The following is a 13513-nucleotide window of genomic DNA, read 5'->3' as shown; positions in this document are numbered from 1 at the left end:
GTTTGCTGATCAAAAAATTAGTTGATAATTTGTTTACAATTGTGTATGATCTTAGGTAAAAGAAGGAAAACAGATTTCTAGGTATATTGATTTAGTGGGCTTTTATTAAACTTTAGAATGAAGCTGGGGTTGGGAAGACATGCTATGTTTAAAGACAAACAGCAAGGCATTATGAGACAAGGATTGGATGCAGAGAAGAAACGTGAGCGCCGGTTGGGTCATTTTGATGAAATTCTCTACATCTTTCCTTGTGTATAAAATAAGGGAATTTTAACTCAAAGTTTTTAACAATAAAAAAATAGTTAAATAATTAAAAATAATTCTCTCTTTTATTATTTCTAAACCAGAAGTATAGAGAAAGCCAGTCTTAAATTAGAAGTAGAGGAAAGGCTTCAGTGGCAATGATCCTGGACTGAATTAAAAAGAGAGAATAGATAGGGTGGTACTGTTGAAGCAAAAAACCTTTGCAGAAAAAGATCTCAGGAGGTATATGTGTAAGGTTCCTTGAGCAAAAACTTGCTTTGCTATATGCCACGTTGCATCTGTAAAGAGAAACAAAATAAAAATGGATTTATCTATGTCGGCATTATACTACAACACAGTTTCTTTATCCAGGGTAATATTATCATTAAGAAATTATAAGCACCTAATATAGATATGTGACTAGATATATAAGACTGCCCCCCTCCCTTTCTCATTATGCGTGGTTTATTTTGATAATGGTATATATCATTGTATTAAGAAAATGAACCAAATTATACTAGATGGCCAAATATGTTTTCCTAGCTGTTTTGGATTTAATTTTGAAAAAACCCTCCAGTAGTTTAAAAAAAAAAAAAAGCACAAAATGTGGAGGTTCATGAAATTTGCATGGCATGCTAATCTCTGTAGCAATACAGTTTTAAAATAAGTGACAACAAATGAGTGTTTTCTTAACTATTTTACACTGTTGACAATGTGAAATGTTAATTGTCTTCATTTTTTTCGTAAACTGAACTCTAGCTAGAGTTTTCTGACATGCAGATGTAATTCATTCTTGAGGCTCATTTTCTTAAACTGACAGGCATTATTTATTGCATATGTAGGACTGTGGAGCCATGTTTATCTCCATCTCTAAAACCTAAATTTGAAGACAGTTTATGCAATATGACCAGTAGGCTATTTGCCGACATGAATGATCTAGGACTGCAAATATAAAGATAGTTCCTGTGTATGTCAGGAATTACATGATCAGAACATGGTGTAAAGGAGCTTGAAAATATCAGTGCATGTAATTTTAAATCAGTGTGCATTTATCACAAAGTAAAAACGTAAAATATTGTAAGTTGTATATATTGATATATGAATTCAGTTTGGGGACCAAATTAGCAGCAGTGGTAGAACTAGCTTGGCTCATCAAAATGTTTCTCCAAAGAACCAGTTTGTAGAGGTTTTGTTTGTTTGTTTCAAATTATCTGAACAAACAGTCCTGAAAAAAATTGGTGGGAAAAAATGATATGTGGGTGTGTGTGTTCACACACATTACTTTGAAGCATAGTATAAATAAAACCATTGGATTTCAGTAGGAAGAAGTTAGGCAGAGACATTGTCAGGGCTCTAGCCCTTAGTTGAATGGTTAGTTCAGTGGTTAAGTGGCAGCAACCAGTCTCGTTCAGTTTGTTCTCCAAAGCATCCTCTCTCAGTGGTGAGGGTTGATGACTACATCATTTTTTATGTGATTCCTGAGCAAAGCCCATGCCGGTTTGCGCATTATTCCAATTTTCACATAGGAAAAGTTGTTTGCATCACTTTTTTTTTTTAAATAAATTTATCTATTTATTTATTTATTTTTGGCTGTGTTGGGTCTTTGTTGCTGCGTGCGGGCTTCTCATTGCGGTGGCTTCTCTTGTTGTGGAGCACAGGCTGTAGGCACGCGGGCTTCAGTAGCTGTGGCTCGCAGGCTCAGTAGTTGTGGTGCACGAGCTTAGCTGCCCCGTGGCATGTGGGATCTTCCTGGACCAGGGCTCGAACCCACGTTCCCTGCATTGGCAGGCGGATTCTTAACCACTGCGCCACCAACGAAGCCCTGCGTCACTTTTTAACATTGTAAATTTCTGAAGAACTTTTAGTGTTTTTGTTTTTGTTTTTAATACGCTCTGGGAATACTTATTTTCCTATTGAATGTGGATAGGAACTTTGTAACAGGGGTACATAGGAACCTCATCTTGCTGGTAAAAGATTTATAAGAAGGACTGCTCAACTGCATAGGCTGAAGTATATATAGAGTATAGGAATACTGGAAAAAAGGTAGAATATACAAAACAGGAATAATAGAGTATACATACATATATTTACCTTTACAACCTTTAGTATAAATATACTATATAGTATATTAAGTTATATATATATTTATATAAATACAAAAATGTAGAGAATATTCCTAGAATAGCTTAATAAGGAAACGTGAACTCAGAGTGGAAAGATAAGGCGACCATATGCTGCCGTTGAGAGGCATCCCGTCGTTAGGCCTGTCAGTAGAGTTGTTTCATACACCCAAAGCACTTCAGTGGCACTGTGTATGTACACGAACGGGAAAATGTGGATAGTTTTCAAAATGAACAATCCACCTGTGAAAAGAGAGAAAAAGAGAGCTTTGAATATAAATAGGAGGTCATCAAAGTCCTTTTCTCCACCAAAGCCATGTCCAGATAGAAACAGAATATGACTTGTAAGAATAACCCAAATGATTCAAGAAAATAAACAAATGGACAAAACCCCCTACTTATTAGATGTGTTTTAAAAAAACATTTAAATGAGAATTTTTTTAAAAGCAATTTTAAAATAATTTAAAAACAGAATTTAAGCCACAGAAAAGAGGTATAAGGTAAGTGTATAGATAAGTAATATTATAGATAAGTTACATTACTTTATTCTGTTAACCAATGTAGAATTGTATTGAATGTGCTCATCTCTTCTCCATTTATGCAAAAGAGATTAGTAGATATCGGACCTTTGCAGGTTTTTGCATTAAATTTTAACTTTGAAAGGTATTGTTTTACAAAGATAATCAGAAAAATGTATATTAAAGCCATTATTTCTTACATACCAAATTGATGAAAACTTTTAAATTCTGACAGTAACAATTTTTTTTTTTAAACAGTGTTTTGTTTGCCCATACCTTTTTAAATTTATTTATTTATTTATGGCTGTGTTGGGTCTTCGTTTCTGTGCGAGGGCTTTCTGTAGTTGCAGCAAGTGGGGGCCACTCTTCATCGCGGTGCGCGGGCCTCTCACTATCACGGCCTCTCTTGTTGTGGAGCACAGGCTCCAGACGTGCAGGCTCAGTAATTGTGGCTCACGGGCCCAGCTGCTCCGCGGCATGTGGGATCTTCCCAGGCCAGGGCTCGAACCCGTGTCCCCTACATTGGGAGGCAGATTCTCAACCACTGCACCACCAGGGAAGCCCAGTAACAATTTTTGAGCATGTGGAGCAAAGGGAACTCTCAAACATTTCGGGTGAAAAGGTAAATGTTTAACCTTTGGAATAAAATTGGACTACATTTAGCAAAGTTGAAGACACACACACTAACTGGCCCAGCCTATTCCCCTTGTGGGCTCTAGGGAAACATTGGCACAATAAAGGAGATACAGTCATCCTTCAGTATGTGGGGGATTGGTTCCAGGACTCGTCCTCAGATACTAAATTTGTGGATGCTCAAGTCCCTTACATAAAATGGCATAGTACAGACAGCTTTCCTCATCTGTGGCATTTCCAAATCTGTGGTTGGTTGAATCCACAGATGTAGAGGGCTGACTGTATGTATAAGCTTTTGTAGCACTATTTTTTTTTTTAATTGGAGTATAGTTGCTTTACAATGTTGTGTTAGTTTCTGCTGTACAACTAAATGAATCAGCTATATGTATACATATATCCTCTCCCTCTTGGACCTCTCTCCCACTCCCCCTGATCCCACCCCTCTAGGTCATCACAGAGCACCGAGCTGAGCTCCCTGTGCTATACAGCAGGCTCCCGCTAGTTATCTGTTTTACACATGGTAGTGTGTATATGTCAATCCTAATCTCCCAATTCGTCCAACCCGCCCTCCCCAACCCCGTGTCCACACGTCTGTTTTCTATGTCTGTGTCTCTCTATTCCTGCCCTACAAATAGGTTCATCTGTACCATTTTTCTGGATTCCACATATATGCGTTAGTATACGATACTTGTTTTTTTCTTTCTGCGTTACTTGACTCTGTATGACAGACACCAGGTCCATCCATATCTCTACACATAACTCAGTTTCATTCCTTTTTAGGGCTGAGTAGTATTCCATTGTATATATGTGCCACATCTTCTTTGGCCATTCCTCTGTTGATGGACATTTAGGTTGCTTCCATGTTCTGGCTATTGTAAATAGTGCTGCAATGAACATTGGGGTGTATGTTTCTTTTTGAATATTGAAACCAACCTAGATGTATGTATGTACACAAAGCCACCCCCTCCCCTAACACACAATGGAATACCATTTAGTAGCGAAAATTAATGAACCACAGCTACATGAATTAACATAGGCAAACCTTACAAACATAATTTTGAATGAAAAAGCTGCAAAAGAATACAAGTGTTTCAGTGCCATTCATATAAGTTAAGATATGCAAACCAATGTATATTTTTAGTGATACATAATTGTTCTATAAGTGAGAAATCATCATTTCATAAGAGCAACTGCCTCTGGGATGGGGAGGTTGGAAGAATTAGCAACTGTGAAATGTATCCACAAGCTTTGAAATATTTTGGTATTCATTGCTTATGCAAAGGGATGGGTACACAAGTGTTTGTTGCTTTTTCAGTCTGTATTTTCATATTCTAGATGTTAATTTTTTTGAGAAATGGAAATGAAATGATGGTGTAAAATTTTGTGGTCAATATGTGTAAATAGTTTTCTTTGGAGATTAGTGGCTATATTAAATAAATCTCTAATGCTAGTTTAAAAAAATGGGGTGGGGGAAAGAGGAGAAGTGAGAATGCATAGGATACCCTAAATTGTTGATAGGGGTTTCTTCCAGGAGAGAGAGTCAGGGGTTTATAGTAATGTAAAGTGACTTTCATGTTTTGTTCTATATAACTCTGAATTATGTGATTCTTGTACAGTAATTTGTTAATGTATTGCATAAATAAAAAGGAAAAAGAAAAGATACAGTATTGTTAGCATATCTATAATACATTTTTCTTCTCTCAGACATAGCTGACCTTTTGAATAAAAGTCAGATGAAAAATTATTCTGAAAATGAATTTTTTTCTCTTCAGGAGATGTGCAATTTCATATATGATTAGTTTGAAATTAAAAGCTTCATAATTTAGTGTGATTAATAAAACATTTTGAAATAATGGACTAACTTTAAGCCTTCACTACATTTCAGAGAATTTATAGTCTTTGAATTATATGATCATAAAGGAAACATTTCATTGCTTTCTCAGTTGATTAGATTTGATCATGAAGTGCTGCTACATGTAAAAAAAAATAAAATGGAAATGATTATTGGTATTCTTCATATTGAATTGTCATATTTAATTTTTGAACTAGCCACAACACTGTCCAAATCATGTAAATAGAATCAAGCATGTAAATAAAGCAGTGTGTGTTATTTATTGTTAAAACTTTAGGTGAATTTTTAAGGAATCACTTAACATTAGTCATAATTTAAGTGAAAATAGTTCAATCATAAAAGAGAACATTTTCAAAATTTTACGAAGTCAGATTTTCAGATAATCATGTTTTGGATTCAATAGATACTTTGCAATTAGCAAAGTGACAAGATTTAGAATGTTCTTACCATTCACATTTTTAGAAATAAAATTCATGAATCACATGTCAAAGCTAGATGGATACTACATTACAAGATCTCTCTCGAGCTTCAGACCAATGTATACACATAAGTCACTGCTGCCGAATGAGCAGTAACAAAACTAAAAGGTCAGTACAATTCTTGGAGGCCCATGGACTGCACAGATATGTACAGACTTGGGGAACCAGGAAGAGCAAGGGAAAGGTAATGCACAGCTCCTTGTTTTCCTGAGGTTCTAGTGAGCTGGAGTAGGGACTGTAAGGAAAGGTGACTAGTGCTGCTCAAAACGTACTTGATTGCTTGCCAATCCAGGTACAGATGAGAGAGAAGCACGCTTTGCATTCACACACTTGTTTCAAGCCTGCCCTGTTTAGGGCTCTGGCCACACCTCTGGACAAAGAGCTTGGAGCCCCTGCTCTTAGGGATCAGTACTATGGAAAGATTGTAGTATTTATGTATGTATGTATATATGTTGCACTGGGTCTTAGTTGGCGGCAGGAGGGCTCTTTAGTTGTGGCATGTGAACTCTTAGCTGCGGCACGCATGTGGGATCTAGTTCCCTGACCAGGGATTGAACCTGGGCCCTCTACATTGGGAGTGCGGAGTCTTATCCACTGCGCCACCAGGGAAGTCCCCAAAGATTGTAATCTTGCTTAGCCATAATCTGCTTCTCTGTTAAAGGAGAAGGGAAGACAACTTTTTTTTTTTTTTTTTTTCCTGGAGATGCAATAGAATTCAGTATTGGCGTTGCCCATATTATGCCGATTTTTAATAATCATAGCATAACACTGGACAACTTCACTTAAATGTCTCAAACATCTCAAAAATAGCAAGCACCAAACTAAACTACCCTTCTTCCTCTCCAAACCAGTTTATCACTTTTGTTTTCTCTTTTGGGATGGTCCAGCCATTGGCCCAAGGCATTATCTTTTTAATGAGGGTAAGTTTTACCCTTAACTTCTTTCTCTCTGTCCGTATGTTGTTAGTTACAAGTTCTGTTGATTCTGTCTTCTGGATAGTTCTACAGTCTGACCAACCCACTGCATAGCCCTAGTGCAGGCTACTGACATTCTTTATCGGGACCAATGCAACTACCTCATCATTCATTCCTCTGTGTTCCTGATCTTCTAATCTAACCTCTGAATCACAGTTTTTGTCCAAATGAAAACTGGAGGGTGTAATGTGTCTCCTTAAAATCCTGAAACTCTTATGATGAAACCTAAACTCTTTGACATGGTTTAGAAGGCTCTGGATATTTCTTTCTTCTTCTGGCTTCTCATTCCTTACTTCCCACTTATCTGGCCACATCTGGCTCACCATTTAAGGCTTCGGTTATTTGCCAGCTTTTCTGTGAGATGCTTGCTCACCCCTTAAATTAGGTTTGGGATTGGCTGTGTGTTCCAGCAATGTTGTTTGCTCTCCCGTGATAATACTCAACAAATTTCTGACCTTCAGGGATCTGTGAGGGCAAGAAGCATGCTGGTACTTTGTTCATTAATATATTCCAGGTACACAAGGTACATGCTCAATAAATATTTGCTGAAAGGAGATAAAAGTGATCTGGCACCGTTATTTTTCCAGTCATTTCTCTTGCCGAAGTCTCCCCAATTAACCTTTATGATCTAGTCCTGCTGAATTTATTTTCAGTTTTCTAAAATCATGTGCTCTCTTATCTCTGGTCCTTCACACTTGCTGTCCCCTTACCAGGAAGCCTCGGACTCTGCCTATGTGCTACCATAATGTCTTGGAGTTTTTTGACTCTGGTGCTTATCAAACTGTATGGTAAAATTCCAATGCACAAGTATCTACTGCCCACAAGCTTGTTCCCTATGTGCATAGGAACTGTATTTTTCATTGTTAAATCCCCAGCATCCAGCAGCGTACCAGCCTGTATTACGTGCCTAATCCATATTTTTGATTGCAGTAAATGAACAAGGAAATGAATTCATACATATGGAAAATACGGAGAGAGTGCCTAAGAGATTTAAAAATGCATTATAAAAAAGATAAGTACATTATGATCAATGAGAAATGATCTGTCTTGAAAAAGTATGGAAGGAAAAAGTTGTAAAATGTCAGCATGACTGGTTAGGAGTGGTAGGACTCAGGTGATTTTTTTTTTTCTACTTGGATTTCTAGAGTTTCCTTAATGGACAATATTCAAAATATTTTGAAAACTTGAAGAAAAACACAACATAAATGACTGGGGATTGCACCAGTATCTTTTGAATACATTGATGCTTTCTAGAAATACACGTATTTATAGTCAACTTTACAATCCTTGATAAGAGAACCTCCCAGAGTTAGATGAAAATACAAAATGACAAATCAAGTTCTACATTTGGATATTGCAATTTCCTTCTGTTTTTCTGCTAGGTTTATGAGTTTGAGAAGATTATATCTGTCCTTCACTTGCATGAACAGGCAGAGTTCAACAACAAACAAACCTTTTCTCAAACAGAAAGGTAGAAACATCCTTAATTGCACAAGCAGAACTGACTTCCCTTCAGGCTGATCCTTATACTTAATGAAGGACACGTGCAAACTCAGCTAGGAGCTCAACAAGTCTGTACAGTTCATCCTACATGAACTTGGCTTAAAATATCTTTGTATAACTGTGGGAGTTATTTGCCTGTGGGTTCTTTAAAGAACAATCTAAAATGAGAGTCATCTACTCACGTACAACCAAAATCTTCACATCTCAAGAGGTACTAGGTTGTCCTCTTTTATCCCTGCAGGGGTATTGCAGAAGCCAGAGTGACCTATCGGCTCAGTACACAGATAACATCAATGAGACACAAAGATGTAGATGAAAGTTTTCCAAGCTGTTACAGTATTTCTGCTTCCCAAGGCACTTAAGTATTTTAGAAAATAGGGTTATAAATGAGTCAGCTAGGATTGAAATTCTTATCCACTTTGGATTTATGACTGATTTAAATACAAAGCTTGGTCCTTTCTTCTCTTGGGCTTTTACAACACAGAACAAGTTATTGGCCAAGATCCAAATCTGTCTCTTTCTCTACACCTGTACTTGAACTAAAATGAGTTGGTTAAGCACAAGACAAAATATTCCTGTCTTTTAAAAGTTAACTTTCAGAATGACACAGTGATCACTGTTTATTTACAAATACCAAGTGGTATTTGCAAAAAAAAAAAAAAAAAAAAAATTTTTTTATCCACTTTAACTATTTTGAAATGAATTACTTATCCAATAAAGGAATGCAGAAATATGGTGTTTTAAATCCGTACATTGCTTCTTTTATAATTTAGGTAGTCTTTATTTTATTTTATTTTATTTTGACAGTTCTATATAGTAACTTAATTTTTTTTTAACATCTTTATTGGAGTATAATTGCTTTACAGTGGTGTGTTAGTTTCTTTAGGTAGTCTTTAGATAGAATGTTGGTCATAGTAGGAAAAAACAACCCCTGAATTTTTAATTAGAAAAAACAGTTGCATTGTTCACCACAATTTGACCTGTGTAAGTCACTTAAGCAGATTCTGTTACATTAACCTTTGAAGTGGGAATAATGACACCTGTCTTCCCTACCTTAAAAGGTGAATGAAGGGCTAAGTGAATTAATGTAGGAGTTAATTCACTCCTACATTAGGGCTTAAATGGCAAGTAGTTAAGCCCTATATAAATTTCAAGGCAGACATGATGTTCGTTATGTAAACAACAGCTTGTTTTAATTTCTTCATCTGGATTGGTTGGCTTTGCCATGTTGCTCTGGTCCAAGCAATAATTAACCTAATCCCTGAAAAAACTGAACTTGGAATACGAATCATAAAATATACAACTACAGATGTATTCCAAATCTTTAGACTTGGAAATAACTGCCATTTGGGTAGTTCCAAGACATTTATGCCCTCATTTTGGACATTCCCAGAAAGAGGTTGCCTTAGATTCCCCCTTCACCCACTCTCTTTGAGGGGGAGGATGAAATGAAAGACATGTTGAACTATTTTGGAATTCTGTGTATATCTATATCTAGATAACAGGCAGCCTTATAAAAATAGCTAGCATGTTTATGGTGTTTTACATGTTTTCGATCTTGAGCCTTAAGGAAATCTATTAGATACGTACATGTGGCAGATGTTATGCCCATTTAACCAATAAGAAAACCTAGACAAAGATTAACAAAATGATACTTCTAAGATCACAAAATCAGTTGTTTGTTGTCTTGGATGATGTTGGGTAAGGTGGAAGGAGGGTTAGAATTCAAACTCCTAAATTAAAAAAAAAAAAAAAGCTGCTTATTCCACACTACATTTTACCTCCATAATTTTGCTCTCCTTTTGTATATTTTTACTGTAGCTGTGCCCTCTACCTGCCTTACCTAACTCCTTTCCTTATCTGATGCCTGTTTACCAGCAACACCAACATTATCTCCTCAGTGAAACATTCTCTCCCATGGTTAGGTGCCCCTCCTACACATACTCATTCTTCTAACAAAGCATGGATCACATTCCAGTGTCTGCTGGTTTGCTTCTGCCTCTGCCCCTTGTCTGTTGAAGTCTTGTCTTTTTTTTTTTTTTTTCAGTTGAACTATAGTTGATTTACAATGTTAATTTCTGCTGTACAGCAAAGTGATTCAGTTATACATATATATATACATTCTTTTTTAGATTGTTTTCCATTATGGTTTATCACAGGATAAAGTCTTGATCATTCACAGAACAAGGTGAATAGCAAATAAACAAATTTTCTGTATCTTACTCCCAAATCTCTACATACTTATTACTGTTTCTGGTATTCACCTTGACATGGGCAGGAGGTGTTATTAAGGAGTTCTAGCCTCACTATCTGTATTTCACCTTTACCCTGGCTATTTAGACTGGTTCTCAATTTATGATTAAGTAGGATGTTTTCTTGAAGCTCAGCCCCCTACTTCAATATTTGCACCAAATCCTCACTTCTATATCTCTGTGCCAGAATCTTGGTCTTGGTATGCCAGTCTCCTCCCACTGTACTCTCTGTCTGATAAACTCTTTGTTGTAAACTACTGTAAACTACTGTAAGCTACTATATTTTCAGTATTCTAAAAACCTTTTAGGTACATCTCCACTTTTCTACAGTATTTTTTTCCTCTTAATGAAGCCCGGTGGTCATGTGCTTTGCCTCCTAAGGAAAGATTTTCTTCATGCTGAGGAGCTTCCCTTCCTGTAGGTGTTTTAAAATCTAATCTATACATGGATTTCCTGTCACCAGCTTTTGCTTGCCTCTTCACATATGCTTGTTAGTGTGTGCTGAACTTCTAACATCTCCCATGCTCCATTCCTCATGCTAACTTCTTTCCTGGACTATCTTTGGTCAATGTATGAAAATAATAAGTTGACTTTAATTTACTAGTAAATATCATTAATATAATCTGTCACATATAAATCTCAATAAATTATTACCAAAAATAAAATGATCTATAATGTCAAAACTCAAGCTTTATCCCTACAGGAATATTCCACAACTCACCTGATCCTTTGTCATCTGTATCATCTATGTCTTCTATATCATGTGACCCTTTGTCAGCTATATCCTTTGTCATCATGAACTTCATTATCCCTCTCAGATCCTTCAGCCTACTTCCTCTAAGTTCCACCCAGCCCAGCCATAATAAACTCATATATAGCAGTACATTCACTTATAAAGCATGCAGAATAACAATAACCGATGTTTGGCAACAAGAGAGAAACAATATAAAAATGTAGGGGAAGTTTTTTCCCCTTAGAGTCGCCTTCATTTATAGGTAAATATGAGATCACCAAATTAGTCTGACTGAACATCAAAATTGATACTAATAATACTTCCCTGGATGATTTAGATCAATTGCATATTAATTCATCTCTTCCAATTACTCAGGTAGGGTAAATGTAGATGAAGGTGTTATCAGGAATAGTTTAATAGCTTGGTGTACTATATTCAAAGAAATGAATGGTACTAAAGTAAAATTAGTCTATAAAATAATTATTTAGTATTCTAATGTGTTCTGTACATACATTGATGAAACACATGAATTAGTATGTATTTTACCAATAGGGGTATTTATAACATACAAAAATGTATCTTTGCGATTGATAATCTTAGAGAAACAAAATGTGTTTATTTGTGATTAATTTACATTTTAATTTTAAGATTTATTCAATAAGCATTTCATAATTTTTCCTTTTTACCTAAGGCTAAATTTTTTCCTGGAGTGTTCAGAATTCTGAGGTATAAATTGGAGGTTCATGATGCATAATCACTATAACTGAACTTTGCCTCCCAAGGACAGAGTAATGGTTTTACACTAGGATAATCCATGAGATAATGAAGAAAACACCACCATGGTTTCTTTTTTTCTTTCTTTTTCTTTTTTTTTTTTTTTTGGTTAATCCAATTTACTGACATAACTCTGGAAAGAGTTTTTCTTACGTATCATGGACTTTAAGTGATCTTTGTGGTTATCCCCCTTCACAAGGATATTTTCTCTTGCCAAGATAAATGGAATAGAAGTAAACATAGTATTAAGCAAAATGATAGGTCTGCTTTCTCTTTGGATTAGTGGCAAGAACCAGTGGTATTTAGTGACTTCTCCTTAATGGGTAGATGAAATCTGAAGCTGTATAAATGAGATGATGAAGAAATTATAAGTCTGTTTGCTTCCAGTGTTATTCTTCAGTTTTAATTCTGCTGGAGGGCAAGTACCCTTGGGAAAGTTAAAACCCAGAAGTAGTACATTCAAAAAAGAGGCAATCTTGTAGGTCTCTCCTAAATAATTATATATGTTCCTGTAATATTCTCCACTCATTTAATAGAGTGTCTAAGAATTATTTTGAATTAAGGAACTCTTAACTTGCCTTTAAGCTTTATCTTATTTGTTGAAGTATTGTCATATCTTTATTTTGAATAACAGTAGAGGTATTTAAAATATTAACATAATCTGTCAGTGACATTTTTATGCAATTTCTTCTCCTACTGGCAAAATAATTATTTCTAGATACTATAAACATTCTATAAATTTCTGTAAATTCCCCTTCTAAAATGTTTTTCAACTTTTTACTCTAGCTGAAGTATATTTGGTTTGTTATTCAAGGTAAATTTCTAAATTTTCTTTCCAAATTTTTATTTAATTATACTAGGTTTCTATTTAGTTTTTAAAATAATCCTTTGAAACTCCCTTGTTCTGCAGACATATGGGATCTCATTAGAACTTGCATTTTTTGAAATTAAACATAACGTTTGTGTAAAATAGCAAATGATGTACATGTAAGCTTGTAGAATAGTATTAACTCAGAAACCTGTTTAAGGGAACTTTGAAGTCTCCAATGTGTCTGTCTTTTATCTCTCCACTTTACCATCATCTTCCAGAAGTTAATCATCCTCTAATTTTCTTGATAATTTCATGTCAGTATTTTCCAGATTTGCAGTTTTCTGAAATTTATATAGAGTAGTAATATGTGTACTTTTGCCACTTTCTTTTTTAAAACATTATAAAGATTCTTCTGTGTGAGATGATAAGCTGTAGTTCACTCATTTTCACTATCCTAAGGAATTCTACTGCACAAATGTTACCAGTATATACTTATCCATTGCCCTATCTATGGACATTTGGTTTGTTTTTAGGATTTTGCAATTATATAACACTGCAATGAACATTGTCTCTCCATTAAAATTTTTTACATACACGGAGCTCCTCTTTGTATTTGTGTTT

The 13513-nt window shown here is 35.4% G+C and overlaps 1 long non-coding RNA gene across 1 annotated transcript in view; it reads left to right on the top strand.

Moving 5' to 3' along the window:
- LOC309631799 overlaps positions 1-13513 on the top strand; it is an 852461-nt gene that overhangs the window by 105219 nt on the left and 733729 nt on the right. The window lies entirely within an intron of this gene.

This window comes from Balaenoptera borealis (genome assembly GCF_965194805.1).
Source record: "Balaenoptera borealis genome assembly, chromosome: 7".
Classification (NCBI taxonomy): Eukaryota; Metazoa; Chordata; class Mammalia; order Artiodactyla; family Balaenopteridae; genus Balaenoptera; species Balaenoptera borealis.
This window is presented reverse-complemented; position numbering and strand designations above follow the sequence as displayed.